This window comes from Pteronotus mesoamericanus, unplaced genomic scaffold (assembly GCF_021234165.1).
Source record: "Pteronotus mesoamericanus isolate MK-2021 breed Mesoamerican mustached bat unplaced genomic scaffold, CSHL_Meso_final scaffold_31, whole genome shotgun sequence".
Taxonomy (NCBI): Eukaryota; Metazoa; Chordata; class Mammalia; order Chiroptera; family Mormoopidae; genus Pteronotus; species Pteronotus mesoamericanus.
Window position 1 is genome coordinate 11,030,902 of NW_026555312.1, and position 18,776 is coordinate 11,049,677.

Here is an 18,776-nt window from a genome sequence, read left to right on the forward strand (position 1 = left end):
CAGACTGTGAGCGAGCCCAGCCAGGCAAGCTGGGCACAGGGCTCTGTCCCTTGAAGGACTTTATTTTTCTAATTCTAAGGTCTGGGGTTTGGAGAATCTGTTAGGAGAAGAACAGCCTAAGGAAAAGGAGGGAGCAGGAAATGGCAAAACTTTGAGTTCAGCACTTAAGGGGGAAATGTATGGGAGCAGAGAAAGGAAGAACCAAAGATGTGGCCACGAGGGGTCAGGAAGAGGGATAGCAGCCTTGGTTGATTCTGCTTTTCTGTATGGCCACGGAAAAATGTCTGGCTCTTTCAATATGCCTCAGACACAAACCTGGGGTACTTTCTTGGGAAACACATTCAACTAATTAATGAACATTTTTTGCTGACCTTGGAGTTTCCAGAAGGCTGAGAGCATTTGTATTTTTATATCTTACACTAATCCAGGGAGATGGAGTCATGCTCATTTCCCAGAGAAGCGGAGTCCAGTGACTTCTCTGAGATCCTCAAGGAGGCTCAGGGATATAGCCCTTGAATATTTCTCAAGTAGTATGTTGAGGAAATAATGAACCCTTATATTTCAAAAATATATTTTTGGGAGTCCCTTCATTTATCTGATTATTAAATAACATTTTGAAGAAAGAAAGACGCGTGTTAGCATGGGAAATATTCCTAGATGAGGAAACCGAAGCTTAGAGCGACCCCACCGTTCAGCATGGAAGCCAAAATTGGGGCAGAGCCGTCCTGTTGCTTATGTCCTGTGACCCTCATCCCCTGGCCTTTACGCGGTTCCTACCCCTGGGAATGCCCGCCTTTAACTGCAATGCCAGAGCTCTCTGTGGCTTCACCAGGAGAGTGGAGGGAACCCCCTACCCTACAACCGGCAATCTTTCAGGAGGAGGCCCAAGGTCACCACAGCTGGAGCTGAGCCCGCGTGGATGCCTGCAGGGCTCGCCTCAACCTGGAGATGCTAGAAAGGGAGCCTGCGGGAGGCCGACCAGCTCAGAAAAAGTGACTCTCTTCCTGCTGGGCAAGAAGAGATATTTTGCAAACTAAGTTATTTGGTAGATGTGCCCTGCAGATTCACCAGCTAAAAGTAATCCAGCCATTGTTGCCTTTGGGTCAGTCATTTCTCAGTTTGGGAGAGGCCTTCTGTTTCCTTTGTTAACCAAGCTATCTGCTAAACAGCCTGCTGTTCACCGAAACAACCACTCTATTTTGCTATACCAACAAGCTGCTGAGAGGTAATAATAATAGCTGTCATTGATTGAGTGCTTACAAGGAAAGGAAATGCTTTGTTTATATTGCTTCATTAAAACCTCTGGGGTCATTTCAAAATTACAAAAGGGGAAAACAAGCCTGGGCCAGGTAGGTGGAGGTGCCTGAACTTACCTACTTAGCTATGAGCGTGAGCAAGGCCTGGGCGTGCCACAGAGAACTGTGCACATTTGACACTTCTTAATTCCATTTACTTTTTCCAGGGCAGGAAGAAGGTCATTTAATACTGTACTTGGAAACTGGTTGTTGACCTACTAAAGATGCTACTATTGAACCTTCTCAGGGAAGGAGCCGAGTCCTATTTCCTTCTATTAATTATGTGAGCAGGCAGCCTTACACTTTAATATTGCCTCACACCCGAGACTCTCCCAAAGTTATTAGACTGCATCCTGAGGTGAGGAAAATTCTCTTTAAGCATTAGTACTTAATGGACTTCAGCTCAAAGCAACCAAAACACCTAGAGTGAGCCTAGCACCGTTCTTGGCCACAGGAAAAGAAAAATAAATTAAAGCTGGTTCTATCCTTCAGAAGCTTTAACCTTGGAGAAAACATTACATTCAAATGAGGCAGATATTCATTTTTTAGACAGACACTAACATGTAATAATAAACAGAATAAATAATGCAAATCATAGAGCATCATAAATAATTTGACAAAATATGCTGTATAATGTGGAGCAATGATCAAGAAAAAAATGACAAGTAGGATTTGAATAGTACCAGGGAAGAAGAGCATTTCCCCTGGTATTAATGATAATTTTGAGAGTTAATTTGCATTTAAAAAGTGTCCACATTGTCACTTATCTTAAATATTTTTAATATAGATTTAGAGAGAGGTGGTCAAGAGGAGCCAATCATACAATTTAATAATTTCTGATAAAGTCATATGAAAAATATTATTTCCAAGTGTAAGCCATGAATTAATACAAAACATCAGTTCTTAGAATAGTTATTGGTATATACCAAGAATTCATTTAATATTCAATATTATTATAATCTCTTTGCTTAAGCTTCTATCTGCTGGAAAAATTCAACAAAAGCACTAAAATATATATGTTATATAATGTATAATGTTCTGTGATTGAGTTAGATTCCATACAGCATATTATTTATTGCAAAAAATTTTTTAATTTTGTGTTTCGTCACTAAAGGTAAAGTATCTTTAGAGGGCTCCATAGTTTTGTATGTAGTCCAGCTCAATAACTATACTCCCTCAGGTGTTTACTGGTAGTAACTTCACAAATTCACACATTTTAAAAATAACAGATATCCTTTTAAGTAATTCAAAGTACTTGTTTACAGTCAAAGTCTGTTATCTTGGGTGAACATTCTTCAAAACATGCACCAGGCTTTTTTCTTATATTTGGATTGTCAATATGAAATGTACTCAGAATTTCCCCCAGCATTAGTTTTCTTTGTAAGTTTTTCAACATATTTCTTATGCTTTGATAACAGATAATGTCTTGTTCTGCAATTACTTTCAAGGAAATGACTTCTATGGTTTTGTACCTTTAACTCATATTAAAAATGCACTAATAATAAGCCTGTTGTTACAGGGAACTATCTTTGCGTCAAACTGAATGTAGCATTTGAAAAAGCCATTTATGATGAGAAAGTTTCTATTCCTGAGCACCGTTGAAATTAAGTTGTTGAATTACCTGCCCAGGTAGCATTCTCAGCAATTGTTTTTTTGCTCAAATGACTTGGATTTTGTGGAATCTGAGCTATTTGGAGGTCAGACCATTACTGGCAAGTTGAGGAAACATTTTTGAAAAGTTTTCCAGTGTTAAGAAAAACACGGACTAAACAGGTACACATACATGAGAAACTTGCTAGTAAGCCATTCTCTGGAAAGGCATCCTTGCATGTGATTTGCATTCCTTTCCATATACTTAAAGCTAATATTATGAAAGTACATTCTCATAAAAATTTGGAAATTATATATTTTAGTGCTTTTTCTTTTTTTAATCATTTTTTAATTTTTTCAATTACAGTTTACATACAAGATTCTATTAGTTTCAGGTGTTCACCCCAGTGATTGGATATTATGTAACCTACCGAGTGATCATCCCAATAAATCTCATGCTCCTCTGACACCATATATGGTTATTAGAGTATTATTGACTATATTCTCTATGCTGTACTTTACATCCCATGATTACTTTGTAACAACCAATTTGTACTTCTTAATCCTTTAGTGCTTCTTTTGTTGGTAGTATCTTTTCCAACAGATAGACACTACCAGTTCATTAGGATTTTATCCTGTAGTCTGTTTAGAATGTATTTTTAGGTACATATTATATTTGTGGAACAGGCATTGACAATTACAAAGCACTTAAATTATTATATTCTGATTATCAGAATTCAAGCCCTTGAAATACGATAGTGAGTTGCTAATGCATTCCGCCTTCCAGCATCTTATTTGGTGATCAGTGTAGCCAGAATCGGTGATGACAACATAACTGTATACTTGTCAAAATAAACTTATTAAAAATACATTAGCACTAAATAAAATCTTGTATTGATTTGTCATTTGTTTATTAATGGAAAACTTTACACCTGCTCTCAAATCGTCTAATCAAAAAATATGTGTTTCCCAGACAGATTGAAGTTCAATGATTAGTACAGTTCCTCTGCACGTGAGTGAGAGAGGGTACTAGCTCAGCAGCATGCACCATCGGCATTCTTCCTGTCAGGGAAAAAAAGGAGAGTAGCTGTGGAAATCAACTGATATTCCTGCACAGATTTCCATGCAAATAGATAAACACAGTGTTTCCATGCTGAGTAAGAATGGAATGTATACAATCTATAGAATCACGCCAGCAGGGGTTTGATATTGTATTTCTTTTTGTTTTAGCTCTGTTGTTATTTCAGAAGCTGTAAGGCTGAGAATCTCTAAGAGATGCGTTAATGGATTCAAAACCCCAGCAGAGAACTGTGTAACAATTAGCAATCATACAAAATGTAAACAATAAAGCATGTAATGATACAAGGAGGGTATTACAAAGTGGATTTACAAATTCGGGGTGGTATTAATTTAGTATGACTTTGTTACTGTGATTAACACAATCTTGCAGATCTTTTTAGATAGGGTATAAATTGAACTGTATACAGCTAATTAGGTAATAATTTTTGTTTCTAATTAATCTCTGTCTTACTCAATATCTTCCCAGGAGTCTGATATGTACTAGAATTTATTTGCGAGAAGGCAGGGTTAAGACCATTTCTAAGGGTGCCTCGCTACAACTGAAGTACAGAAAAATTCCTGTTTTATGTTAGCTCTACTTTTTGGCAAATCCCTGCAGTGGGTTTTAGAATAGCAAGAATAACAGTTTGGAATGAATAAACTTAGAGATTCAAGGTCATTATTTTACCAAATGTAAACAGGCCTATCAGATCCTGTCCTGTCTTCTGATGAGCAAGTCATCCTTTCCCCACAGCTTCGCCCACTGTCGCCCAGTAGGAAGCAAGCAGCCACCCTGTCTGTAGAACCAGCCCTGACTTTAGAAAGTCAGGGTCCCATTATTTTAGACTGAACAAATCTAAAATTTTCAGTTGCTGTTAGTACTCTGACCTGGAACGCAGTTATGGATTTCTGGGTAGCTCCTGGTGCCCAAGTCTCACCTTGCTAGTAATCCCTATTATCCCTGACTAGTAAAGAGATGGGTCCTAGTGTCTGTGTAACCCAGAAGCAAAATACCAGCATATGTTAAGGGAGGGTAAAATGTATCAGGAGAAGAGAACACAGTAATTCTTGATGTCTCCTGGGCCCTTACCCATGGGCATCCTTGTGCCCAACATGTCTTCAGCCCCGGGGAGTGAATTTGGTTCTAGGTCCCCACTTCCAGTCAGTGCCCCCATTTTATAGTTAATCTAATCTGCTCATCTCGTTATAAAGACAAAGCAAGTACCAGAGTCTGGCTTTTATCCAGTGCCCATTGGGTTAAATTATATTGTATCACAACCTGAACATAAATCCATGTAGGACTTCACTTGTTTGCATTTTAGCTTTTTGTTTCTTCTTACTCTGTTGGAGCTACATGATACAGCAAAATGAAATTTTATTTCCCTACCTTAGGTAATAAATTGTGGTAATTGGATGGTTAGAGATAATCTGTTCACTAGAAGAAGTATATTCAAACAGGAATGACTGATGAAACTGATCTCAATTTAGGAAACTGTACCCTAAGTCTTCTGTCATGATCTTAAGTTGGTTATTGCAGTGTCAAAATCCACAAGATTACAGGGCCTTTTCAAAGGCAGAAAATGGTGTGTGGTAGGGGAGTGAGAGGAAACTTCCTTGGTGAGCCTTTCCTTTCATTAAAAAAGAAAAATCTTTGTTAAGTCCCTGGTTTATTTCCTTTTGTGCGTGTCTGTGAGAAGCCCCAGCAGACATTCCCTTAAACTCATCAAACCGATCAGCATCACATGGGCATTGGTAACGTGGCCAGCCCTTGCTCTAAAGGAGGATAGAAAGCCCACATTGTAATTTCTGCCTTTACAGTTGGATATAGCAAGAGGAAGGAGAGTTAGTAATGGTTATTGTGTCTGTCACAAGTGATCTCATTTCTGTACTCGGCCTTCATTCAAGACAGGTCCTTTGAACTTTTTAGCTCTCCATCTTAGTTATTCATATATATTCCCCTATGATTTTATTTTTCTGTGCTTGTGTTTTGTCCCTTAGTGTAGGGGGCCGCTTTGATTGATATTGGGGACCATAGTCCGGCGCAAGCTGGGGCCTGGGAGAGGACCTGTAAGACCTGGCCGAAACACTGATCATGCGGTTGATAAGCAGGATCTGATAATAACTCTGAGGGCCCCCAGGGGAAATCAGGCCTAGAAGTAAATTACACTTCCTGAAGCATGCCTTGTTTCTCCCTCAAGCTTTGATAATCTTATACCAGATAACCAGCTGAAGGCTGGGAAAGAAATTTACAAATTTCCGGGACCCTGACCCTAATCCCATCTGGCGCCATAATGTTTGCTCATCTTGGCCCCAAGCAATTCAGTGTGTTCCTGCCATTGTCTTCTTTAAACATCACCTAATTTCTGTAAACTTAAATTACTGCTGTAATTAGATTACCTATACATTCCTGCTACCTGTCCCCTCCCGCTTGTAACCCTCTCAAAAAAAGCCATTTAGCACAGGGGCTTGGGGCATTCTCCTTGAGAGAGAATCACCTTCCCCTTTCATTGGCAGGCAAAAGGTGTCTGGAATGACTCTTTCTTCCATCCACGGCGAATCGGGGGGCTTTGCAGGCCGGAGGCCCCCATACCTTAGTATTTCTCCGTCACCGATGGGATAAAGTCCAAGTTTCAGAGCACGGCAAGGAGACGCTTTACATGCTGCCCTTCCTTTCCAGCTACCTGAACTTCCGTTTTCTTAAAGGCATTATTGTTCCACCGTGTGGATTCTCTTGGTGTTTTCTATAAGTGACATACAGTCTCATACCTGTGTTGTCTCAAATACGCAGTGTTTACTCATTAGTCAAGATAATTTCAATCAGTATCTCTTCCAGGAAGCTTCAGGAAGTGCAGATCATGTTGCATCATAATGGTTTTCTTACATGGTTGTTTCTCCTACACTCAAGGATTTCTTATTCTAGTGGAACAGAGATGTAGGGGCGGTGCCTGGCGCAGGGTAAGAATTTAATAAGTGTTAATGAAGGAGGCTTTGAGAAGCTTGAGGGAAAGAACTGTCTTTTAGTATTTCCTTGTTTCCTCCCACAGGAGCTTAACACGGTGATTAACAACCCAAGATAGTTTGTTAGAACAAACTCATTCGATTAGTTGATTAACCAAATGAACAAAAACATTTTTAACCTGATAATATTGATTGAGATGAATACTATTGTTAGCCCATCATTTTGTCAAGTGTGTAAGATACCAATTACCCCATACAATATAGTGAACATAACTCTTTTCCTGTTCTCTTCTCCCAAGTGTGTGCCTGTGTGTGTGTGTGACTTTCTTATCTTTATTTTTCTTCCTTTTAATTTCCTCACCATCAATAATGGTAGTTTTATATTCCTTATTGTTTGTCTATTCTTGTCTGACTAACATTATCATTTGGTGGAGCGGGGGCTGTCTTTAGATCCAACAGCTAGGATAAGTCTCCATATTTTAGCATGGAAGTCATTTAATATTCACAGCACTAACCTCTAGCAAGCACAGTTTGTTCATAATGCCATAAAGCTTGATTAGTCTAGGAATGAAGAGTTACTTTTTTTCCCCACAGAAAATAACCTGAAGACTACTAGTTCTCTTACAGTCTTCTCATTCTATTAAAAAATGATAATACTGAATCCACATTACTTAATACATACTAATATAGATATCAGAAGATTCTCTAATTTGTTTCATCCATTTCCATAGGATTTGAGCATCTACAGAGTAGGTATAGAAATTGACAGAGAGACTGACCATTGTAGAGTGGTAGTGAGTCAGCTGGCTTGCTGAAGATAAAAAAGTATCTTTAGTATAAGAGGGACCATCTAAATCATGGCAGCAACATTTATTATACATATTTATTCTTTTTTATTGAGATGTAATTGACATATAACACTGTATTAGTTTCAGGAATATAGCATAATGATTGGTTATATGTATATATTGTAAAATGATTATCGCAATAGTTAACATCCATCACCACACATAGTTAAATTGTTTTTTGTTTGTGTGGTGAGAAATTTAAAAATCTATTACCTTAGCAACTTTCAAATATACAATACAATATTGTTAGCTATAGTCACCTTGCTGTACATTTTATCTCCAGGATTTATTTATTTTGTAATGAAGTTTGTACCTTTTGGGGCATCTCCATCTATTTTTATGTTCTTATATTTCTTTTTGTATTCTTAATATACATACATTTTTATGTTTGAGCTACTGCTGCATCCTGATGAAACAAGCCTGTGAAATTGGAATTAGGCGGGCCATATTAGATGGTTAAAAACAACAACAAACCTATTCTGTCTGTTTGATTTACTCTGGGCTGTTTTCAGAGCAAAATTGGGAAAACAGGTGTTTTACTATTCTTACTCTTTTGGTAAACACTTATTTAGTGGTTACTGGAAGAAAACTACATCCTCTGGGAATTAATCAGCTGTGGGAATGAAGCCAGATATTGGTAGTGTGACTATGGGGACATTGTTTAACTTTTACATCTACATAATAGGACTAATATTTCTTATCTCAAGGGTGGTATGGATGGTGCACTCAAAGCTAAGTACTCAATAAATAATGGCCTTTACTGTTGCTATTATTACCAGCATTACTGCTTCTAACCTGCCTCAAGAACTGCCTGAGATGAGGCACAGTCCTTCCTCATACGGAGCTTCCACTTCACTAGGTGTGGAAGATTGTCAAAAACTAATTATACCACAAAACAGTGTAATTTTAGGGCAATAGTAAAAGTATAAAGAAAACATCGTGAGATTAGAAAATGGGTAAATTGGACTACACGAATACATCAGAAAAAGCTTCATAAGGAGGATGAATCTGTGTTGTGTCTTCAGGAATCAGCAGGATCTTACTAGATAAAGAGGAAAACACGTGATTTTCTTGACCTGTTCTCCTCAGCTTGGTCTTTCTTTAACCTGTGTGTTTACAATGGTTTTCACCTCATCCCTCCTCCTCTCTGTACCTAGTACCTTTCTCAGAAAAGAATATATTATTATCTGTATGGGAAACTCTCTGACTACAGTTGTGTGTAACTCTTGTGTGGAAAGCACAGGGAAGGTAGCATAAGGTACTACTGTTTTGTGTTCTGTTTGTAAAGGTCAGAAACCTACTGGATTTGAGTGAGAACCAGTCACCTTGAGAGGAGTATCTCGAGTTGGACAGCCAGAAACCAGAGAGTTGAATCCAGGTGGGCTGCAGGATGTTTCTCTTGGCCTTACCCATGAAGTTGATCAGATGTTGGAAGGGTTGTTCCCTTTGGAAGGTGTCAGAACTCTCCCCACAGAAATAGATTGGGCGTGGGGAGTTTGGAAACCCAGGGGACTTAACAGAGAAGTTACGGGGTTCCTTTGGTGCTCTGAATGAGCAAGCTCTTGATGTTAGTCAGGTGTACTTTGTAGGGTCGATCACACCTGGATTTGAACTCCAGCCCTGTCATTTATCAACAACAGTAGATCTTGGAGGTACTAAGTCTCTCTGAGTCTTGTTATACCACTTATAAAGTGGTATAATAATAAAGTGGAATGAATAATAAAATCTTTATATGATGTAATGGTAAAGTGAAATAACTCCCAGATGTGTAAAGCTTCTAGTCACAGAGTCATGGAGTGTTAGAGCCCTTTACCCTTCCCTTCCTTGTCTTCTCCACTTCCTGTGCCCCTGTCAGCACTGTACTTTAATACAGAATAAAGACTTAAGTATTCCAGTCAGTATCAGCTAAGCCAAGAGACACTAAGAAAAGAGGTTTTAGCCATGCATGACCCAGAATATTAAAGGGAGAGCACAGCATTCCTGGGGGTCTGCATGGGGTGGCTATGGTAACCAAAAAGAGAGAACCCCAAAGAGAAAACACTGGTAAGGGCGGGGGAGGGGAGGGAGAAGCAATACTCCAACAGCCAACCTTCCTTACTAGGAAATTGTCCTGCCAGTACAAAATCTGAATGACTCTGAGTTTTGCTAAGAGAGGACATGCCCCTTATGGGGATATCCATAACTTAATGTAAAATTAAGTTAACGTACAGCTTCTAGTGGCATTTTGAAATGAAAATTTCTGCCCCATATGAAAGGAATTTTAAGAATTCTTGGGCAGTTGGAAAAGGCTTTGGGGAGGGGGGTGGGGAGGATGAGAACAGGCCTGGGTGACAGGGACATTTACTCTAGGTCACTGAACTCAGAAGTTGCACATCTACTTTATCTAAGTATAAGTGCCTCTACCATAGTCGGGGCAGAAGCCCAGCAATTCCAGTTTTTAAATTGCTCAGCCTCATTGGATAAGTCAATGACATACACTGAATTTCTCTGACTTCGTTAATTTGACTATATTATTGCAGCCTGGCCCCATAATATCCTGGCTGACATCATTATCAATCAGTATTTAGTCCTTCTGGGTCTGCAAATGCTAAGTAAAAAAGAGAACTCAAGCAAAATGCTAATTGGTACAAATAAATGAAGTGAAAGTGGATTTTGGTTCAAATGATCCAGAGCTTCATGTCGGTTCTCCATCTTCTTTAGAAAGCTGTTTCCCTAATGGGAAATTAGGGTTCAAGATGGAGTTAATTCTAGTTTTAAACTTGAAATGTGAAAATCTTGGATTCCCAGGGAGGGAAGTTATGCTACAATTCAACTTCTATTTGACACACGTATATCTTGCAGTTTTGTGTGGAGTACTATTAGTGTTTGTGGTGGTCATCTTGAATGCAGTGTAAACATTTTTAAATTACCAGAGATAGGTGGTCTGCAAATGTTTGTGAGTGAAGCACTTCAAGTTCCATAAACGGTACTAGTGGATATGTGATAAATCTAACCAGCTAGATAGGAGGCCAACTGATTTTGCAGTTATGTGTGTGTTACTCTCAATGTGAAAGTTATCAGGAGTGCTGAGGACACTAGGGTTTTATGCTGAGTGTGACTCTCACTAATGGTACTGTGAGATAGATAAAAGGATAGCATTCAGAGAAGAGTGACAAGAGACAAATATGTGGAAGTATTGTTGGTATTTGATGTTAATAGTGTTGTTCACAGGTCATTCTGTACAAGGCATTTACTCAACTCGGCTCAAAAACAGTTTCAGAATTCTAGCCTCTCATTAACATTAAAGATATTTTCTTCACAATTACATATCTTGTGATAAGATTTAAGTAAGTTTTAAAAGCTGGAGAATTTTCTCTGATAGGAATAATGATTTCTCAAGTCCATGGTTAGACGGTGGCTACTGCACATCTTGTTTCTGTTTGGCTGAACTAAATCTTGTAAACAACATCAACATAACTTTTGTATTCTGATCCGTGCTAATCATATTGTACCATGATGTGCTGGACATTTTTAATGTTCTGAGTTAAGTATTCTTTTTGCCTTATTTTCCTTTTAGAATACACATGCATAAATTGTCAAAAGCTTTCTCATTTTCTTATTTAATTATATTTCATTAGTAAGTCTATAAGAAATAAAAATATGCCATTGTTATTCTGACCAAAACAACTAGTTCCTCATCTTGATAGTTCCTCTTTCATGCTGGAGATGGAGGCTGAATGAATGCCTAACCCCATGTAATGAGAAATGTGTATAGGTATGTAGGAGGGAGGACCCAAAAAACCCAGAATTTATTTATTAAAATTAGTGTATTTATTCTTACATGTGTAAACTTCAGTCAGCTTCAAAGTAGTCTCTATTTGATGCAATACACCTATAGAGATGTTTTTTCCATCGCTCAAACAAGTTTTTGAACTTGCTTTTGATGCTTTTTAGTGCTTCTGCCATATTTTGTTTCACTTCTTCCATGTGGCAAAACATTTCCCTTCAAGGATATTTTTCATCCAGGGAAACAGAAAAAAAGTCTCTCCGGGCAAGATTGGATGAATAGGGAGGGTGGGGCATGGGGGTCGTGCTGTTTTTGGTCAAAAAGTGCTGAACACTCAGTGTGGTACATGCAGGTGTGCTCATAAATCACCCATGATGAAATAGGCAAACATGTTGAAAAGAGTTTTTAAAAAAAATTCACTGAAGCCAAACACAACCTCTCACAACACTACCATCTGGTACACTGATACAGATGGGTTCCTAGAACACTCACCTAGCCAGGGAAGCCTGTATTACAAGAGGCTCACCCTCCAAAAGATAATTTGCATTTTTTTGGGGGGGGTGCCTTACTGACTGATGCATATTGCACAAGCAAGAAATTAAAAAAAATAATGTGTAAAAGATAAAGAAATGACACATATTTTGGTCAGTGCTAGAAATATGAAACCACCTGTTGCTGCTGAACTGCTTAAAATCTGTGCAAGAAACCTCTGCCCCCAGGAAGGAAATCCTCAGTCCCCAACATGGAGAAAATCGTAATTGAAAGCCTACGACATTGACCCCTGCTGAGTGTCTTGACTCTAGTAGCAAAATATGTTAGTAAGATTTTTAGTATTTTGATTTCTGTACTAATATAGCCTTGGCTTCTTTTGATAGGCAACAAACCAAGGCAAATTTCTGGATACATCTTTGAAGTTCTAGAAGGGTGATGAAATTCAAGATGACAAAAGGTTAAAGGCAACACTGATTTTCAATCAAAGATAACGGAAACACAAGAATGTAATGAATGAATGAAATTGATTGAGTGCTCTTTGTAGTCAGGAAAGAGAAGCAAGTAATATGAAAGTTAACTTTATGCCAGCCACTGTGTCAGGTTCTTTTCAGTCATTTCATATAACCTTCACTACAACCAGGAAACTGAGACAAGGAGAGGTCGAGCAACTTCCTTAAGGTCACATAGCTGACAAGAAGCTAGCAGATCATTTTTAATCTGCTGACTTCTTTACTTAGAACAATGTGCCTACCCACAGTTTGGTGACACCATTTATTCAGCTGATCTTATGCAACACCTAACAGTTGCACAACAGACAGATATATGTTTAGGTAATGCTCTCTGATAACGAAAAATCCATGAAACTTTCTACTGATTATATCTGCAAAAAGACTGGCATTGATGTCAAGGTTTAGTCATCAAAGACGGCAGTGATCATGTAAAAGGAAAACATCGCCAGTTGAATAAAAGCAACAAACAAAAGTGGTCAAGCTGGTAAAAGAGGTCTATTTCAGTGTGTGATGTGGGAAAGTCAAAAGTGCCACCATGTCCTTAGTGAGCTCCACCAGTTCAAATGCCTTTTAGTAACATCTGCCGATCATTGTATTTCAACTTTTCTTTCTTTCTAAGAAGTTCATGACATAATAATTGAAATACCCTTATTAATTTCAGGATAGTTTATCATTATGTAACAGATTATTTTCCTTGTTGTATTTTATATTTCCTAATTAAAATACTAATATGCAGTGCATATATACAGCTTTTCATATTTACCCCATAACATAACTTAATATGAATATGATATTTTCAGTTAGCCCCTCCTCCATGTCTACCATGTAAAACAAACAAACAAAATCAGAAGAGAAAAATATGCTTGGCTCTGTGATTATGTTCATTACAGTGAATCTGTCTGTTTCCATGTGATTGAGATGCAATCCGTTTCTGCTACACCTCTCATTTACTCTCAGGAAACAGTCCCTGTTGTCTAAAGAGTCAACACCTTCTGACAGGCACCATCTGGCCAACCATTCATTAACTCCCACAATGCTGCTCATGAATTTTCCTCTACCCATGACCAGCGACACTGTCAAGAGCTGATGTGACTTCAAGCAATACTGTTTTCCTGTTGGGTCACCCAGGCAGCACCAAGCACGAGTCCTACAGGCAGCGTCCTAGTTCGAATGTAGGTTTGCTATACAACTACATTTAATACTTGGGGACATTTGGGAAATTTAAAGTTGAGGATTACAAATAGCAAAAGAATAAAAGTTTTAAATAGTGAGTACATCATAAATTATGACAGATTTCTTTTTGTTTGGCTTGAGTATAGAAAACAATGTAGAAAATTACTCTTTTGGAGTAAAGTTTTTTGAGTGACGACTAACAAATGGAGAGTCATAATTTGGATTTATTTATTTGGCTATATCTAAAAATCCCTCCTCTGCTTTCTTGCTCTATTAATTACTTTTATTTAAGCAGTTTCTCCTGCTTCACATTCCTATACGCAGAGGTTACATGGACTAGTAGAAAGAAGAGAGAATGTGAAGACAATGCAAGAATTTAAGTAACAACTTGTACTATTTCTATTTACATGACCCTGTACTATTACTTCTGAATATTTCTTCTCTTTGCTTTTACCAACTGACAATGGGACAAAAATCCAAACCAGCTATCCCAATCTCATGTAGCTTCTACAAAGCACAGTGTCTACATATATCAGATAAGATAATGCATGTGAAAAAAAGTTCTTTTTTCATTGGGCAACTACTTTGAGTTATATAATATTATAGATGTGGGGATACCAAAATATAAAGCATTAGACACGCTCACAAGCAGCCTTGCAGTCCAGTGGAAAGATGGACACAAAAAGAAGAAGAAAGCATGGCAAACCATTAAGATTCCTAAAATCAAGGTCTGAGGAGCCCTGATAACACTAGAGAAGCCCTACAGAGGGTATTCTGGGCAGAGGGGCCAGCATGTGGGAAAACAGAGAGGTGACAGGTAGTGTGGTACTTTTTAAACCTCTAAGGAATTAAAACAAATAAAACTTTCGGCAGAGAAAAGGCAAGACATGCAATATAATAAGAATCATTCACCACAACTAGAAAACTGATCAAGGAGAGGTTAAGCAACTTCCCTAAAGTCACATAGCTGATGAGAAGGAAATCATCCAATCTACTGACTTCTTGACTTAGATCAGACTGCCCACCTGCAGTTTGGTGACATTTATGTAGCTGATTTTATGTAGACACTTTAGAGTGGTTCCTGTCCAGTTTTTGTTTGCCATGGAAAGCCATGTGGGCAATGGGAATGTGTGGCAGAGTTATAAACAGGAGGTTGAGGTGATAAGAAATGCCATGAGAGATGTGGTTAGGGGAGGAGGAAGGAATGATTAGAGGGGACTGAGCCCAGGTGTTCGAAGCTCATTCAGGAGTCTATAGGGATGGTACCTGCTGGAGACGGTGAGAAAAAACCGGAATAGTGATAGTGACGGTAAAGAGTAGTGGAACTATCAGAAAAATCAAGTGTGGACTAGCAAGGCTTGTGGTCATCAGAATCAAGTGTGGACTAGCAAGGCTTGTGGTCATCAGAATCAAATGAGTCCAGAATATCTAGTGTCAGATGAATGTTCCAACCTGTCTCAGGCTCACGTGTTTTAGCCTCACTTTTTTCCCTTCTAGTTTTCTTATAAGGAAGTTATTCTTACTGCTTTTGTGGGAATCATTTGACCCAAAGTGAGTCTTGGAACGATTCTTCTGAAATTTTTCTGAAGCCAAGAGTGTTTCCAATAACACCACCTTTTCAGAGTAATTCTTCTCCTAAACTTTGAGCTCTATGAAGGCAGAAAACAGACCTGCTTACCCTTGTTGTGTCCTTAGTACATGTTTGTCGCAAAATTGATGCTTCGTAACTACTTGTTGGATGCACTGATGATAAATTATGCAGTGCCATGTGAACATGACCATGATGCCCTGAGAAATGAGAAAGATAGATCTAGACGGTAAAGTAAAAAAGTTGCATCAATGTAAGCAGTCTCAGCAATGGTAATAACAAGAACAACAACAACAATAATAATAATGGAAAACACTTGTTGAGTTCTTGTAAGTACCACACACTCTGATAAGTGTACTTTGTGTGCATTATCTGATTTAATTTTTATAGCAACATCTTGTGGGTGCTGTTTTTATTCCCATTTTGTAGATGAGAAAAATGAATATCAGAAATTTCATGTCTAGTGAGTGGCAAAGCCTTGGCTTCCATCCTGGGCTATTATTTAGGGGCAAAACCCCCATGTTCTAAACTGCTATGCTGGGCTTACTGTCCCCTTGCATGAGGCAAATTCTGTGACAAGGACAATTTAAATAAGTTAATTCTTTCTTTTATCCTTACATTTTTATGTTTTTTATCCCTGGATTATTTCACATCACTTTTCAAAACATATGCCTAGATTTCACAGGCATGGGCAATGCGCCCTCTCCCCTCCCCATTCCTTCTCTCCTCCCACCCTAAGTGATGACATGTAGTCATGGTTCCAAAGTGAATGGCTGAGTGGTTAGGTATAAGGTTCTCCACCCTAGTGGCGTGACAGTTTTCCACATTTTCCACTCCGGTCCCTCTCATGTGAAGTGTGAGTCTTCATAGGTACTCCACTTCATCTTTCTAGCTCTCCACCTTCAATCCCCCTTCACTACTCCTGCTGGTTGGTGGCTGAAGGCGTGGGCATATGTAGCAACTGTATGTAAAGTCAGATAATAGGTGAGAACAGCAGCCACTTCTTGAGGGTAGGACTGAGTGTGATTTATCTCCCCCGCCGCATCACTTCATCCACTCCCTGGCTCCTCCAGCACCTGAAAAATATTTGCTGATCTTACCTATGTATGTATGTATGTGAGCCACCTTACTCGAGAACTCACTGCCCCCTTTATCTTCTGTGCAATATACTGAATTCTTTTTTTAGAAAGTATATTTTTAACAGTATTGAGTATCAATACATTTAATACAGACTTGTAAACATCTTTTCCTTTCTCTCTTGGTGAATTATCTTTTTCCTAATGAATTTAGTCCTTATAAACAGAGTACTTTTACAAAAACACACCTGTTGTACGTATAGCAGTGCAGATTCGGATGTCTGTTCAGCTTTTTGGTCTCATATGAATAGCTGTATATATCATGTAGCTTCCACTGTAAACTATTCTTTTCTTTAAATATGGCTCGACTTTTTAAAGGCAAATACTGCAATACAGGTTTCCCTCACTATCCAAAATAAGAGTATTCCTATGAAACCTTCTGTAAACTGAAATGGCCTGTAGCAAAGAAGTAATCAATTACCTTTGGATGCATCTTGCTACCGGGATGTGCAGAATGAATGGAGATAAAGCACAGATGCCTGCAGACACCATTCAAAGCCGTGGTGACTTGACGCTGAGAGGCCAAGGGGGGCTCCCTGGAAAGGAGTTTGGTGGTGCTGCTCTCAGTGCTCAGCGTGCCCGCTGCCTCCGTAATAGTTCATTGCGCGACAAATGCTGAATGATACTTCAGCTCTCTGTCTCGTTTTGTGAAAGTGAAAATCCTCATTGGACTTCTTTTGGTTAGCAAAGCCAGGCACTTATGTAGTTCTTTTATTTTTTTTGTTTTTCTATGTAGGTTTTTAATATTTATAAATCAAAAGCTTGGGAAAGGGGTAAGATATTTCTATTTAACATTGTTAGAAAATAGAATCTCCTAAAGTAGGTCTTTTGTAAAAGCAAAGTGGTGTAAGACATGCATGCATTAATTGCAGATTTTGGCAATGTGCTCCAATTTCACTAATACTATGTCTAGTCTTAAAAAAAAAGAAAAGCTTTTTACAATAACTTGCACTCTGAATTCAAGATGTCTGTTATTTGTGATACCAATTCCCCTTGTGCCTTGGACTTTGTTTTTTTTTTTTTCATTTCACCTCCAAAATTACATTGAAAACATCTGTTAAGGACTTATTTAAACAGCTAGTTAATGCTTTATAAAGCTCTGAGGTGCGCCCATCTGTTCCAGGAGATTCTCTTTTCTCAAGAGCTCTATCATATTTTCTAACTGTCTGACAGCTGGTTTTGCCTCAAAACTCTTAATTTCTCTTTCTGTCAGTAGTATAGACCCTTACATTAAAGTTTATAACCGGTTTTTCTTCCTCTTACTTTCTTAAGATCAAGTTATTTCCTTCTTTTTAAAGTCTTACTTTTAATCTTTCACTTTTGTTTTAGTTTTCAAAGCCAAGATGCCTTCCCTCTAATCTTCATAACCAAAGAGAAGTCAGGATGTGGCTCTGGTGGATTTAATCTCTGGCATCTTGCTCCCTGTGCCCCTCTAGACTCTACCCCAGTGTGTAGGACCCACTGCAAACTCTCACATCTGCTCCACAGGGCGAATTTACATATTCCTTGCTTGAGAACACAGGCCAGTTGCATCATCATCTCAAACCTCCCTCCTTGGACTGTTTCATCTTTTCAGTGCTGAGGCAGGAACCAACGCTCTGCATCTCCTGACTGAGCCCACCCTATTTTCAGATAATCAACCAGTCCTCTGGAGGCCCCGTGTCTAGGCTGAGATGTCAGAGCTAAGGTTCCCCTGCAACGCCTCACCTTTTTGGGCCCGCACACTCAAGGCTTAACCACTGCCATCTGCACACAATCTCTTTACTATTTCCCTTTCTCCCTGAGTCCCTTTTTAAAAAATATTTTCAAAATAATTGAGAGGGCTCAGGATGTACACTATCAATTCTGAGAAATTCCGTTTATAAACTGCTTGTGTGGGTGTGTTTCATATTCTTTCTTTTAAATCCTCACCCGAGGATATGTTTATTGATTTCAGAGAGGAAGGGGGGAAGGGAGAGAGGGGGAGAGAGAGAGAGAGAGAGAGAGAGAGAAGGAACATTGATTGGTTGTCACCTGTATGTGCCCTGACCGGGGATTGAACCCGCACTTTAGGTGCATGGGACGGTGCTCCTACCAACTGAGCTACCTTGCCAGGGCTGTTTCGTATTCTCTCAGATACGCGATACCTAGAATATTGGTACCTCCGTTGAAAGAGAGATATGATGAGTCCTGATTTAACTTCCAGTTATGTTTTCCTCATTGCATAATTTTATCATATGACAGCTATTGAAATGTAGTAATTTTTGTTCTGCCTTATTATAGAAAATCAGTTGGCATCCTGCAAATATTTACTTCTTACATAATAAAAGGTTAATAGTTCATTGGCTGTTATTGTTTGTTAATTTTTTTTGGTGGGGGGAGT